The following is a 15,353-nucleotide window of genomic DNA, read 5'->3' as shown; positions in this document are numbered from 1 at the left end:
CCTAGAATTCTATATCCAAGGAAATCGTCCTCAAAGGGAAGGAGAAATAAAGACTTGCTCAGATAAACTAAATGCAGAGAATTTATGGCCAACAAGACTTGCCTTGTAAGACATGTTAAAAGTGATCTTCAGGCAGAAGAAAGACATTATAAAGAAAGGAAGAACACTGGAGAAGGAATAAATAAATACTTGTAAAGTAAGCTCTTTCGTTTTTCTCATTATTAATTGACCTAAAATAGAACTGTTCTCTCAAGTTTGGATCTTCCTTGAGTTCTGATGGGGTTGCCTCCTGATCAGCCCATTGGAAGTTGAAAATACTGTTAAGTCAAAAATGCAACTTAATACACTTAACCTATCGAATATTACATCGTAGCTACATTTAAGCCTACCTTCAATGGGCTCAGAACACTGACATTAGCCCACAGTTGGGCAAAATCGTCTAACACAAAGCCAATTTTATAATAAAGGGCTGAATATCCCATGTCATCCATCGGATACTGTACTGAAAGTGAAAACATGGGTGTGCGGGTGCAGGATCTTGGAAGCGTACTGGCTATGCTCATCCTGGCACTGCTGAGTGGCAGCCTTGGCCCAGGGCTGCCCAGCAGCATGAGAGAAATCACAACGCAATCGCCAGGCTGGGAACATACCCAAATCCAGCTCAAAGTACAGTTTCTACTGAAGGCATGTCACTTTTGCACCACCATAAAGTCGAAAAATGAGGGGTCATAAGTGGAACCATTATAAGTGGGGGCGGGTCTACGATAGCAACAATGTTTGTGACTTTTCCCTAATAGTCACAGTGTATCAGGTGATTCTAGTTTGGGGGCTGGTGAAATGAATGACCATGTTCTCACTCAGTGCCTATGCTGCCTACGAGCCCAAGGCAGATACATAACCTGACTGAGACCCAGAACCCCAATTTATTTGAATTTTTAAGAGATACTTAGTGTATAATTTAAAAATGCTTGAAGACTTGGAGAAACATGTAATCTAGTGCTTTGTGGTCAAAGAGCTGGCAAGAAGGGACCCAGAAAGGCTCAGGAAACCTTATACCACAGACAGTGGACGTGCAGGGGAGGGCTTACACCAGGACGGATGGCCGAAGATGTGGAAAATGAGCAGTTAACCCCCATATCTCCTCCCCATCCCAGCAGGAGAAGGAAGGTTTGCTCCCTGGAGAACAGGGCACCAGGTATGAGCGGTAAGGGGCCATGGGAAGAGGCGGCGGAGTGGGGGAGGGAGAGGCCTGGGGGGACTGTTACTTTTTATGATAAGCCATGAGGAAATACTGCACATTTAAAACCAATACATGTATTTATTAGATAAATATAAAAAACAAACTTGAGGGCGGCTGGGTGGCTCAGTGGGTTAAGCCTCTACCTTCGGCTCAGGTCATGATCTCAGGGTGCTGGGATCGAGTCCCGCATCGGGCTCTCTGCTCATCAGGGAGCCTGCTTCCCTCTCTCTCTCTCTGCCTGCCTCTCTGCCTACTTGTGTTCTCTCTCTGTCAAATAAATAAATAAAATCTTAAAAAACAAACAAACAAAAAACAAACTTGAAACAAAGTCCAAAAGGTAACAATAAGAACCCCCCAATTAAATCTCTTCTGAGCTCGGTCCTTAGGATGGCTTTCTCCGTTCTGGTCCAGGGCACACAGCAGGATGCAGCTGCCCCATGAGCCTCCCCACTGTCAGATCCTATCCCTCCCGGGAGCCCCGTCCCGACGTGGCTGGGGCCAGGACTCCATCCGGGGAATACAGGGTGCTCCCGTAATGACTTCAACACTTCTTCTCTACTTAGTCTTTCTTCTCACTTTCATTTTGCCCCCAAATGGGATAATCTATCATTTACCCTGCCTTGCCTGGGGCTACGCTATTTATAACAATAGAAACAGCATTTTTGGCTTGTCATCTTTCTCCAAAGGAACTCAGATTGCCTCTAAACCTTTAGTGTGCATACAAAGTACCTTGGAATATTGTTGAAAGGCGGATTCTAATTTAGCAGGTCTGGGGCGGGACTTGAGAATCTGCATTTCTAGCTGGCTTCTAGGTAAGTGGAATATTCATAAAACGGTACTGCTTGTCCATGGCCCATACCCTGAGTGGCAAAGGGACCTGGGGCAACTTTATGGGGTCATGGAAACAGTCTATGTCTTGACTGTGGTTGTCATTACATGGGTATATACATTTTTCAAAACACACTGGACTGTATAATTAAAATGGGTACATTTTATCCTATGTAAATTATCCTTCAGTAAAATTTATATTAAAGGAAAATCACTCTAGAGGGATTATAGATCTAAACGTGGAAGAAGAGGGATGCCTGCCTGTGTGGTTCAGTCAGTTAAGGGACTGCCTTTGGCTCTGGTCATGATCCCAGGGTCCTGGGATAGAGCCCCATATCAAGCTTACTGCTCCGTGGGGAGCCTACTTCTCCCTCTCCTTCTATCCCTCTCCCTGCTTGTTCTCCCTCTCTCTCCCTCTCAAATAAATAAATGAAATCATCAAAAAAATGTGAAAGACGAAACAATGAAGCTTTAAGAAGAAGCCGTAAACCTTGGGGTAGACAAGTCTTTCTGCAAAGGATTCAAAAAATAATTGGCCGTAAGGAAAAAATCCACATCAACTGGACTACGTTAAAATGAAAAACTTCCATTCATCAGCAGACTTTATTAAGAAGATGAAAGAGCAGCCATAAACTGAAGAAATATAGCAGTAACACACATGTCTGACAATGGACTCCTACCTACCATATATAAAGAACTACTATAATTCAATAAGAAACTGCCAACCTAAGAGATTAACAGGCAAAACACGTGAGGGGGTGTTTTGCCAAGGACGATATCCAAAACGGCCAACACGCACATAAAAAGTGACTAGACTTAGTCACAGGTGAAATGCAAATTGAAACCACAACATTATTTGTTTTGGCTGTAGCCCCACTGGAATGGATAATACGCACAGACAGACACCAGCATGTGTGAGCAAAGATGCTGGGCAGCTGGACCTCACATGTGACACTGACGGGGGTGTAGTCTCAAACATTCTTGGAGAATGACTTGACAGAATTTAGCAGAGCTGACTAGCAGCAAACTCAGTGATTCAGCAGATCCCCCTCTGGAGTGGAAATACAGGCATGCATCTCCAAAAGACGGGGATAAGAATGTTCACAGCAGCCTTATTCCCAATGGCAAGAAATCAGAAACAACCCAAGGAGCCTTCACCAGTAAGTACAGATAAAATGTATAAAATGTGCAATATTCATGAAACGGGCTGTCTCTGGCAAGGGGCTAAGTGCAAAGTACAGCCACACGTGCAAAACATAGATGTCACTCGGCGGGTCTGGATAGAAGATACAGCACCCAATTCGACTTGTAGTTTCAAGAAACAGACTATTTTTAGCACCTCAATGTCCCACACAATATTGGGGACACACCCATACTAGTCATTATGACTATATGGAGAATCACTATGATCACTAATGACAGTCGTTAATTTTCAGCCCGTCACGTTCTGTTTCCTGATCTGGGCGCTCGTGACACGGGCACGTGTGCTTTGCGTAACCTCCCCGGGGTCGCGTGCTTGGGGTCTGCACACGTCTCTCGTGTGAAAGTTACCCTTCAATGGGAAGTTTATCTGAAATCACAATAAAACGAATCCTGGCCCGTGTCCCATCCCAGGGAGGGGCCTGCCTCTCGCCTCGAGTCTCCCATCTGTTCTCCTTGCTGCCACTCGTGATCTTTCGAACCTGCACATCCATCCTGGCTCGTGGCTCCTGCTCAGAACCCCCCAGCAGCCGGCTCTTGCCCACAGGACAGCATCTGCCTCCTTGGCACGGCAGCCCACGGCTCTCAGTGGCCTCTCCTCCCTCTGCCCCGATTCCTCCCCATCTTTTTGTCTGAGCCTGACGCTCACCGCCCCTCCATGGCTTTAGCATAGGCTGGTTCTCCGCGGGCAAAAGCCTTGTTATGCTCCCAGACTCTGTTCAGCTTCGATCGGCCCTGGGAAGTCTTTCTAAATTCCTCGGGCAGCCCCGGGTGCTCCCTCACCTGACTCCTCACCATACTACAGGCCAGTTGGGGCCGGGATGCCAGCTTGCCCTCCTTTTATCCTTAGCACCTAGCAGGGGGCCCGAGGCTGGTGCACACTGGGCATGTGTGAGGGATGGGTAAATGGATAACGGCAGTAATGGGGGGTTCAGGTACGGGGGGGGGTTGGGTAGAGGAGTAAATTGTTCTCGATATATTCTAGATTGGGCAGGAGCACTTCTGGAGCTCGCTCTAGGTTCCCGTGCTAACAAGCAGCATACCCCTGTGCCATGAGTGTGCATGTGTCCCTTCCCGTGTGTCTCCCCGAGTGATGAGCTCGCTGCAGGTGCTGGGCACCCAGGGGAGGGCATCTTGCCTAATACTGCTGTGACCCCCACATTACAGAAGATGAGAAGTGCAGAGATGTTCAGGGATCCATTCAAGGTCTCGTGTCTGGTGGGAGGCAGAGCCCACACCTTCCACGTATACTCTTTCTTCTGTGAATAACAACCAGGTGTTGAATCACAAAAATGTCCCTCGGGACAGGAAAGGCGAGGGAGGAAGTGTTAGGACCCACTCTGCCCCAGCCGTGGTTTGACTCAGGCTACCCTTCTGGTCCTGCTCAAATCAGTCTCTGTGGGTAGCCACCCCCTGTCCTGTGGAACGGCCCGTCGGGAAGGGGCACCACCCCAAGCCCTTAAACACGACATTCAGTTCTGTCCAGAGACTTTCAACGCCTGCTTGAGATTTTCAGGTTTGAAACAAAACAAAAATCTGATTCACTGTTTCCAGGCCTACAGGAAACACAAGTCCTTTATTTTTCTGCCACTAACCAAAAAAAAAAAAAAAAAAAGAAGAAGAAGAAGAAGAAGAAGAAGAAGAAGAAAGAAAAGAAAAATCAACCCAGAAAAAAAAAGACCCTTTATGTCTTCGAAAAGGTGTGAATGCTTCTCATTTCACACCACACCAAACATTGTTCATGACAAAGGCCGGAGAATGAAGCCAGAAGGAAATGAATTACAATAAAACACACTCGCTAATAAATAAGAGCCCGACCAATGAATCCAAGTCAGAATACACCACTGGCAAGAAGAAATGCCCCAAAGCTTCGCTTAAACCAAATAATGTAAGAACAGATGGCTCCCCTGGGTCTGAGGGAAAAGTTCATGCATACAGGAGGCTACAAATGGGGACTCTTGTTTGGGATTTTCACAGAAAACACAGGGCATTAACAACGTTCAAGGTAAAAGCAGGGAGACGTGTGGATTTGGGGACAGGGAAGTTTTTATCAGGTGACAGGATGGATGGGCAAGGACTCCTCCACGGAGGTCCACTCTGGAAATAAGCCAGAGCTGGGCTCGGCCACAGGACCAACCTCTCCCGACTGCCCAAAGGGAGAATTAACTTAACTCCAGAATTTAGGTCCTAAAGATGAACCTGAAGGGAGACAACAATTTACTTCGGGAAGATTTTTGTTCTCCACCTGTTGTGCAGAAGCATCACAAAGTGGGGGGGAGGGGGGACCAGACCATGGTTGGAGTCGCAATGGCTCACCCCCGACCACCTGCAGGGCCCCAGAGAATGGGGTGTCTCGATCTTCCAAGCTCAGAAGATCATGCCCCACGCCCAATATTATGGTCACCCCCCTTCCTCATCATCATTAGGGAAATCCAAATGGTATGGTCTTGCCAGAGCAGGAGAAAAGGAAAGCAAAGCCCAAGGAGATGGTCCAGAGGAAGGCATGGCTACCAAGAATTACGGACTAGAGAGGTCAATTAATAACCATAAAACCTCACATTTATATAACATTTTGTAATTTCCAAAGTGATTTTTCACCGGCTATCTTATATGCTCCCCAGAGCAATTTTTGGGTGGTAGGGAGGCAGAGGTTGTTTATCTCCCTCTTGCTCGTGGAGAAGCAAAAATCTTGGGACAGTGAGGTGATTTGCTCAAGGTCACGGAGCGATCACAGATTTTGAAGGCTCTGAGCATTCCTGGTTCTGACAAGCAAGTGCGCAGATGACTCATTGGGGGCACCCGGCTTCAGTTTTCAGTTTTACACCCACAGCAGACGTGGGCAATCGAGCACAGAACTCCTCCACCGCGCTCAGTCCTTCTCACGCAAGCCATCACTAGCTGCAAGGACTGGCCCTCGAGAAGGACCTCGTGTGCCGCTCCAAGTCCTGTGTCCTTGCGTCGTGTCGGAGGAGACTGAGCTCATCGGGCAGAAGGGACTTGGCCAAGATTGCGCAATGGGTTCGTGGCCCAGACTCCGAGTCTCCCCGCTCTTGCTGAGTCGGGCGGTGTCTCCAACACCCCACGCCATTCTCCACCTGCTGGGGGAGCGAGGCCCCAAAGAGATGCACCAACAAGGCGTAAGAAGGGCGTTCTCCACGACCTCGCCAGAGCAGGTGGACTTCCGCGCTGAGCAGGGCACGCATTGCTGTTTTTGAGAGAGGAATCAGGAGCCTCTCGGAGGTGGTTAAGCCTGGGCACCTGGCAGGGTCGTGAAATTCTGGATCTGCTCTGTGTCCAGGTCAAGTTGAGACTGTTGGCTGTTAGCCTCTAGAGCTCAGGAGGGGCCTGAGCAGCAGACAGAGACCTGGCTGTCGTGAGATTGGGGGCACCCGGGGAAGGTGAGCACGGGGAGAAGAGGCCCCAGGCATTCTGACCCTGAGGTCAGGGGTTACGGAGGAACCAGAAAAGAGAAGTAGGAAGGAGTGGTCAGTGCAGCGGGACCCACGCCATGTTCTGAAGAGGACGGAGAGGACGGTCACATGAGGCCGGGTTCAGGTCGTGGGAGGACTAAGAACGGACCCCTGGACGAAGCAGCCTGGGAGCCATCAGTGACCTTGATGAGAGCTATTAAAACTGAGTGCTGGGGCCCAGCCGGAGGGCAGCAGAGGAGCGGGGTACAGACAGTGTAGACAGCCTTTCCAGAGAGACCTGCTCAGAAGCTGATGGCCTAAGTCGCATCCCCTGTGTTCATAAACTGAAGCCCCAGCCCCAGGACCTGTAGTCGGGGATAAGGCCTGAGAAGAGGTGGTTAAGTTAAAAGAAGCTGATTTAAGTTAAATTAAAGCAATCTGGCACAACTGGTATCTCCGTCAGAGGAGGAAATGGGACACACACAGAGTCTTAGCAGCAAACGCACCAAGAGGGAAAGGTGGCCGTCCACCCGCCCCAGATATGGACCTTCGGAGACCCCAGCCCTGGCCGCACGTTCCTCGGGGACGTCCAGCCTCCCGGACTGAGACAGTAAGTCCCCACTGTGGGATTCTGCTCTAGTGGCGGCGGGGGACTGGTGTGAAGCCAGCCAGAGCCAGGCCTGCCGGGAGCCGCGAGGGGCCAGGAAAGTAGCGGGGTGGCAGGCTGCTCTTTTCTTTAAAATCTGGTAGAGCCACAGCCTATCTGTAGGCAGATGGCCATGATCCTTGGAGAGAGGGGAGATGTGGATGACACAGGAGAGCAAGGGTGCTGGGGGGCAGGGAGTCTCTGGACAGATATGACTAGCCCCGGGACCCATGGAGGGGGAAGGGGGTGGGGAGAGGCAGCGTGCCCAGACCCAGGAGGGAGGGTGGCCGCCGGCTCAGAGCAGGAGGGCCTGTTCGTTTGACTCTGCCACAAGACAGAGAAGGTTGGGCTTAAAAAGTGTATTTTAAAGTTAGTTAAGAAAGACGCAATCCAGTGTCAAAGTTCTATATGACACTGAGGGAGAAAGTTGGGTCCGTTCTCTGCGGATGCCCCTGTAGTCGGGGGGCGGTCCCCTACTTGGAATCACTTCCTCTGAGACCTAAAACCTCCCCGAATATAGAAGCCATGAGACAGAAACTTTCCAAGAGGCCCCGGGAAAACATCCCCGGGGAATAGGGGAATCTCTGTGCACCCGTCTCTTCGTCCACAAACAGGGATGACCGTGGGCTACGGCACCCCAGGAGTGATGGTTAACATTCGGGGCTTTGAACAGCACCTGAGAATCGGGGCCTGGAGCCTGGGACGGCCAAGTGAGGTATCCCTACTACTCAACTGAACACGTCGCCCTGAACCAACTATACTTGAATCTCTTAAAAAAAAAAAAAAAGAAAAGAAAAGAAAAGAAAAGAAAAGGCCATTTCTTCTTAGGAACCTTCAGTGAATCCCATAATCCTTACTCAGAGGCCAGGAAGGAAGTACTAAATGTCAGTAAGTCACGGTTATATTTCATTCCAATGTTCATCCACTAAAATAATAATTAACTGACGTTCAGTAATGCTGGCGTGGGGCTTCTGTGAGCCTTTAGATTTTTTAAAAAAGAATAGGTCATTGTTACTCAGACTTCCGCAAGAATGTCCACTGCACCTTTATCATAAGAGCCCCTAAATGCAAACACGCAGATGTTTCCCAGCGGGAGATGGTAAAGAAAGCGTGGTATGTTCATACAGCGCAGGTCCCACAACCCCAGTGCAGCATCACACAGCGCCAACGAGCAGGTCTCAGGCGGGAGGCAGAAGGGAACGTGCCCTGTGGTTCCATTTATGTGACATCCAAGGGCAGGCAAAGCAGGTGGGGGGTGAGCGGCAGGGCAGGGGCTCCAGACACTCCCCGACCCCAGGGGCCTGGAAGGGACCTGTGTCACCACCTGGGTGCTTGGCTACACGGGTGGATGGACACACTCAGCGGCTGTGCAGGTCAGATGCATGTCTTGTCTTTCAATGGGAGTGCTGAAGTCCTGGGATTTCTCTTAATGCGATGCCACTGAGATCAGAAGTCAGGTTCTCTGGGGAGGGGGGCGAGCTGGAAGGTGGGACCCAGGGCAGCAACAGTGGATGGGAATGACTCTAGACATGCTTCCTAACCTTACTTTATATTGTTTACTTTTTAAATTTAATTTGAGAAAGAGAGCACGTGCATGCATGCCTGAGCAAGGGGGGAGGGGCAAAGGGAGAGAGAGAGACTCCCTGCTGTGCAGGGAAGCCCCACATGGGGCTCGATCCCAGAACCCTGAGATCGGGGCTCGAGCTGAAGGCAGATGCCAACCAAGCCACCCGAGCAACCCTATGTTGTTGTTTTCTTGATCATAAAGATAACAGATGCTCTTGGGAAAAAAAGAAACATAAAGAGGGACAAGAACACAAAATAAATCCTACAAAACACAAAATAAATACCAAGCCGCTCTCCCCAAGGTCCAGACCAGAGCAGTTTCTTATACGTGTTAGTTTTTTCCAGAAACTCCTCGGATGTCCCCTAGAGCCCTGCCTGGCCCATTAATGGCCTCACAGACTTCCATGGTATTGGACGGACCTCACTCTGGGGCACACTGGTGTGGCTTTGAACTTTTTCTTGTGAGGATGCTACAGTGGACATCAGTGCGCAGAAACGCTCCATCTGTGAGACAAATTCTTCAAAGCGGGATTCCTGGGTCAGAGGGTTTATGCACTTATCCTGTTGGTAAATATTATCAAAGCCACGACGTGGAAGCTGGTACGCCCCTGCCATATGACTTCGCATGCATTTCATTAGAAAGGAAACGCGTTGACTGGCATGTTCATACTGTTTGCTCAGGTCCTTTAAGACTTTTCCTCTTGGGGGCGCATGGGTGGCTCAGTCGGTTAAGCATCTGAATTTGGCTAAGGTCGTGATATCAGCGTTCCTGGGATGGAGCCCCGTGTGGGTCTCCCCGCTCAGCACGGAGCCTGCTTCTCCCTCTCCCTCTGTTGCTCCCTGCCACTGGTGCTCTCGCTCTCTCAAATAAATAAATAAAATCTTAAAAAAAAAAAAAAAGAATTTTCCTCATGGGCTAGGTTCCCCCCTTCTGGATTTGGCAAATTATGGTCAGGGGTGAATCCTGTGTGCCCTGTTTTGTGTCCTTGGCCCGATCTGGCCACACTTGCTCGTGCCCGCTGCTCTCATGCTCCAAGACCAGAGCTGAGCAGTTTCCACAGCGACCGTCTGGCTCAAAAAGCCTAAAATATTTACTCTCTGGACCGTCACAGAGAAAGTGTGCCAATTCCTACATCTCGTTGATTTGTGTGTGTGTGTGTGAATTAGAAGAGAGCACTGTGGTACACATGGTTTCGTGTTTAATTCCTCACTCTGTCCTACCTCCCCTCCCCACCTCCACCCCAAGAAACCAAGTCAGAAGTACGATTTTAAAAGGAGAAGTCCCCGGACACCTTCATTTGGAGACACTGAGGTCTACATTCATTTAGGGTTGGTATTTTTTTTTTTTTAAGATTTTTATTTATTTATTTGACAGGCAGAGATCACAAGTAGGCAGAGGCAGGCAGAGAGAGAGGGGGAAGCAGGCTCCCCGCTGAGCAGAGAGCCCGATGCAGGGCTCAATCCCAGGACTCTGGGATCATGACCCGAGCCAAAGGCAGAGGCTTTAACCCACTGAGCCACGCCGGGGCCCCCAGGGTTGGTATTTTTATATGCATTTTACGCATGGGCAATTGAGGCTTGGAACCATGGTGACTCTCCTGAGTGTGCTGAGGGCACCCAGCTAGCGCTCTGCAGAGCCAGGGTGCACGCCCCTTCTGCCTGGCTCCAAGACCACAGACCTTCCCACTCAAGGATCTTGCCTCCTTGTGGACAGGGCCAGCACCAGGGGTGGGTGGTGGTGACTGGAGAAAGCCAAGGGTGATGAGTGTTGCCTGTGGCACCACCAGGATTTGGGGGGGGGTACGTGGGACAGAAGTGTGGCAGGCCCCACCTTGTCACTGCCGCATGTATGTCTGAGGACTGCTCATTCCTGAGTGGGAGTGGGGCAGGAAGGAAGTCTGTACCCTCAAAAGAGAAACCAATGGGGAGGAGGGAGCCCTCTTTTGGGGTGTGGAGTCTGTGCACCCCTCCCGTGGGCTCAGCCACAAGTGAAGATCATCATACAGTGGGAAATGACCCACCCCCCCAGCTGTGTGGGGAGCTGTGACACAGTACTTGTGTCTGGGGGAGCCTGACCATGGGGCTGGACCACGGAGAGAGCACACAAGCCTGGGGAAGTGGGAACACAACCCTTATGACTCCTTGGCACTGGGCCATGGACACCCGAACACAAGCATGACAGCGACCATCATAATCTCGAAGCCCTGAACAGATCGTGACCAAAAAAGGTTACCCTCCTGAGAACATTAAAACCACTGATCCACGGAGCAGGAGGAGCTCGCCAAGAGCTCAGGGGATGATGCCCAGAGTGTTTTTCCTGCGAGGGCTGGCCCAGGTCGGGACTGGCATCTGGGAAAACTGATCTTAGAAGAAAAGCATTTTTAAAAAAGATTTTGTTTATTTATTTGACAGAGAGAGACACAGCAAGAGAAGGAACACAAGCAGGGGCAGAGGGAGAGGGAGAAGCAGGCTTCCCGCCGAGCAGGGAGCCCGAAGTGGGGCTCCATCCCAGGACCCCGGGATCATGACCCGAGCTGAAGGCAGACGCTTAATGACTGAGCCACCCAGGCGCCCTGGAGAAAAGCAGTTTTAAGGGGCATCCTGGAAAGTTGTCTTTCCCTTTTCTCTCTGTTCCTGTATTTAAATTAATGCAAATATTTTCTAGGCCGATGGGATACTGAAGAACGTCCAGTCCGCACAATTGCCTAGAGGACAGCGCTTGTGGACAAGGAAACCGAGTGTTGGAGTCCACCCAGCTGGGCTGAGTGGGAAAGTCTGGACCTCACTGTCCCACCTCTCCTCCTCCCCAGATCTCGGTGATACTCGCAAAGGTGATCATTTGTCACAATTCGTGTTTTCTCATTTTATGCTTGGTGTAACCGACAATCCTGAGAATAATCAGTATGAATATTTGGGTTTCGCTGGGGAGAAAGGACTCCCAGAAGCTGACGTGAAGGCCCATCCAAGGTCACAGGCAGAGCGCAGATGAGATGTCACGCCCTGTCCCCATCACCAGGGTGCACTGGCTCCAAGGCTGAGCGGAGAATGGAAGGCGGCCTTAAAACGGACTCGAGGAGCTCCACGGATCTTCCAACGTTCCTCTTCATTGCCATCATCTGAACATCAGGACCTGAGCTCGTCTTCCACGTGAGGTGCCGAGACGGGCGGCCTTCCTCCTTCACCGCCTCTCCCCCCACCCCGCCCCTCCCTTCTGCCCCCGGCGCACCAGACACACAGCCCTTCAGTCCTGGGAAGCAAGTCATCTCTCCAAAGGATGGAGAAACACTAGTAGGAAAGTGAAGAAGAGGCCAGGATGTTGTCCTGGCAGTGCTGTCTCAGCCTGGAAACTTCTACCCAACCCCATGCCCTCTGAGCGTGCTCACCTACCATGTCGCAGCCTTACTGCCCACCGTACTCCCTCCCCTCAATTCTGTTCCATCTTGTTTTGAGTCTCAGTACGCTCAGCACGAACTACTTAGGGCAAGGACATCTGGGTCTCACTTCCCTTCAGTGTGTCCCCCCATGACACCCAGGACAGCACCCCCCAGACAGTATCCACTGCCTGATTCAAACAAGGGCCGTGATATTTCGATGAACAGTTAGGTCCACAAGTCATTTTAAGAGATCTCACCAAGAATGAATGGATAAAACAAAGCCAAGAGCGTTGGCACCATGGAATACAACTCAGCCTTAGAGAGGAAGGCAATTCAGATGCCCGCTACAGTGTGGGTAAGCCTGGAGGACATCACATTCACTGCAACAAGCCAGCCACAGAAAGACAAATGCCGCAGGAACCCCCTTACGGGGGGGTCCCTGGAGGAATCAGGCTTACAGAGACAGAAAGCAGAAGGATGGATGCCAGGAACCGGGGGGAGGGAGTGGGGGTTAGTGTTGAATGGGGATTTTGAGCCTCAGAGTGGGAAAATGAGAAAGTTCTGGACACAGCAACAGCGGTGGAGAAGGTAAATTTCACATTACGTGTATTTTACCACCATTAAGAAAAACATCCCATCAAGGATCATTCGTGCGCTGACTCAAGACTGGACTGGCGGGGCCAGAAGCGTTCCTTTTTGATGCCAGTGCTGAAATAATCTTTGTTGCTGGAGTGTGGCGAGGCTCGGTGCCAGGCTCCCTCTGGCCTCAGAGCACCCCTGGCCCACGGTGGGACCAGCATTTCTTTATGGCTTCCTCGGGCGTGGACAGAAGTGGATACACAGGGAAAGGACAGAAGAGGAGAATTTTCACTAAATTCCTGTCGCTGCATGAATCCATGGCCCCCAGGACTGCCAGGGAACATTACACACACGGTAGGCACTCAGTAATTGTCAAGGGACTGACCAACATGTTTTCCCTTTCTAGAAGGTTGATAACCTTGTAGCTTCGAGAGAGTTGTAAATGTCAGGGCAAATTTTTGGAATTGCAAATCAAAGGCTCTCAGGGCGGTCCAGGCACAGAGGTCAGTTTGGTCCAAGTCCAGGTGTAAGCAAATGGCCCTCTGCTGACCCACTCCTGGGCTGGTGCTGGGAGGCTCCCAGCTTAGACAAACCTCTCCGTTCTTGCAGGGCAAGTGCAACTGGGAAGGCTGTTTCCCTACAGCCTACTAGTCTCCCTCTGTCCCCTCCAACTTTGTTCTGAGCTATGAAGCCACAGAGAACTCACCTTCCCTCCCCATGCCCCAGGGTGCAGGAGAGCTTGGGGGAGGGGGGGCCTTCCTGCCTAACCCTGTGCTGGGGTGGTCCTCCATCCAGGGCAGGGAACTGCAGGCTGGGGTCACCAGGACCTCCTCCTGGCTTTGCTGGGAACTGGAGGCCCTCCTGTCCCCTTCTCATACACTCCCCATGGGAGAGGCCGTCCTTCCCCCTCCGCACCAAGGGGCCCCACCTTCTTGGGAGCCTCTGAGTCAGGCCTCGCTGTGGTATGGAAACTTCCTGTCCTTTCAGGTGTTAGAAAAGGTTCTTTTCCTCTCTGTGGGGCAGGTGCACCGAGGGGCGCCCTGCCAGGCCACTGCCAGGGACCACTCCGGGGACCTGCTCCCCGAACCCACTCCCAGGTTCATCCCTTTCTTCTGAGAGGGGTGTGGGGACTCTGCCAGGTGGAGACACAGGGAGACAGACCATCCCAGAGAGCCACGGAGGGGATACAGGGAGGTGGAAAGTGGGACTAATCAGGACTGGAAGGAGAGGGTTGGGGTAGCGGTGTGTGGGGGGGATACCACATGGAAAGTGAGGTAGAGAAAGCGACGGGGAGAGAGATAGATGGGGGTCCAGCTCCGCAGGCTGAGGAGGGCAAGTCATCCCAGACCTCTCATGTCGCTCCCACCCCGGGTGTGCTCTCCCCAGGTGCGCCCCAACAGCGACCACACTCCACCCCCAGCACTCCACCCCCAGCACCTTCCCCCTTGGCCCACCCCCCATCTTCCCGCCGCACCCCTCCTGGGCCCGGATGCAGTGGCTCCCCCCCCAACGCCGTCCCACCCCCGAGTGTCCTCTCCCCAGCAGCAACCCACCGCAACGGTGCCCCCCGCGGCGGAGGCATTCCCCACTCTGCGCCCCCTAGTCGCGCCCCATGCCCCCCACCCCCGCGTCCGCCCTGCCTACCTGGGGCGCTCATGCTCCACCAGCCGCATTGGCCGCCTCCTCCGAGCAGGCCGCTGTCTTCCCCCTGGGCCCCCGGCCCTCCGGCCCTCCGCGCCACCGCCCTGCGGTAGTTTAAAGGGTGCCGCCGGCCCAGGGGCTGCAGGGCAGGGAGGGGGCTACGCACAGCCCAGGCCGGAGTCCTGAGGCCAGAGGAGGCGAAAGAGAGAAAAAAAGGAGAGAAAGTGTGTCATAGGCTGGCAGGGGGAGGGAAATGCAAAACCCGACAGGAAATGAGACTAAAAAATGCAAAAGGTTAGAAAGAGATAAGGAAGAGGGGGTGGGGCGGGGTTTGGGTCCCTGGTCCCTTGTCCCTGGGGAGCAGAGGGGAGGAGAGTGGAGGGGAGAGCCGGTGGGTCCTGGGGCTGCAGTTCAGACCCCCCAGTTCCACTGCCTTGGCTCAGGGAACCTGGGGAGGACCTAGGAGGTGCCAGCTCCTGGTCGCGATGTAGGCAGCTGTCCTTTTGCAGGAATTGGGCACATTCTGAAGAACTTCCAGGCCTCCTCCTTGTGATTTGGTGGGAGGCTTTCCCCCCAAGGGAGCGGGAAGCTAGGAATCCTATAGCCTTGTCATCCCCTTCCCCACCAAGCCCCAACGTCTCCTCACCCTCAGCCTCTGTTCTGGAAACTGACCTGGGCTTGCCTGGCCTGTGCCGCTCCTGGACAGTTCATGGCCACAGACCCTACCTCTGCCTTCCTCCCCCGACCCACTGTCCTGGGCCCAGGACAACCACCCCCACTAGTGCTCTCAAAAGTTCTGCTGAATGACCCCATAAGAGAAATTGTGCTTTCCAGATGTCCACGTTTATAATAATTTACTCTTGGCAGCT

At 52.0% G+C, this 15,353-nt stretch overlaps 1 protein-coding gene across 4 annotated transcripts in view; it reads right to left on the bottom strand.

Moving 5' to 3' along the window:
• LOC111145457 (caspase recruitment domain family member 11) overlaps positions 1-14,659 on the bottom strand; it is a 112,376-nt gene extending 97,717 nt beyond the window's left edge. For all 4 annotated transcript variants that reach the window (XR_002640475.1, XR_002640476.1, XM_022500353.1 and 1 more), the window contains exon 1: positions 14,488-14,659. The gene's annotated coding sequence lies outside the window, so the exon portion shown is untranslated. The remainder of the gene's footprint in view (positions 1-14,487) is intronic.
• Between the last annotated feature and the right edge of the window lie 694 nt (positions 14,660-15,353).

The sequence above is a fragment of the Enhydra lutris genome, unplaced genomic scaffold, assembly GCF_002288905.1.
Source record: "Enhydra lutris kenyoni isolate GAN:26980312 unplaced genomic scaffold, ASM228890v2 scaffoldscaffold13, whole genome shotgun sequence".
Lineage (NCBI taxonomy): Eukaryota > Metazoa > Chordata > Mammalia > Carnivora > Mustelidae > Enhydra > Enhydra lutris.
This window is presented reverse-complemented; position numbering and strand designations above follow the sequence as displayed.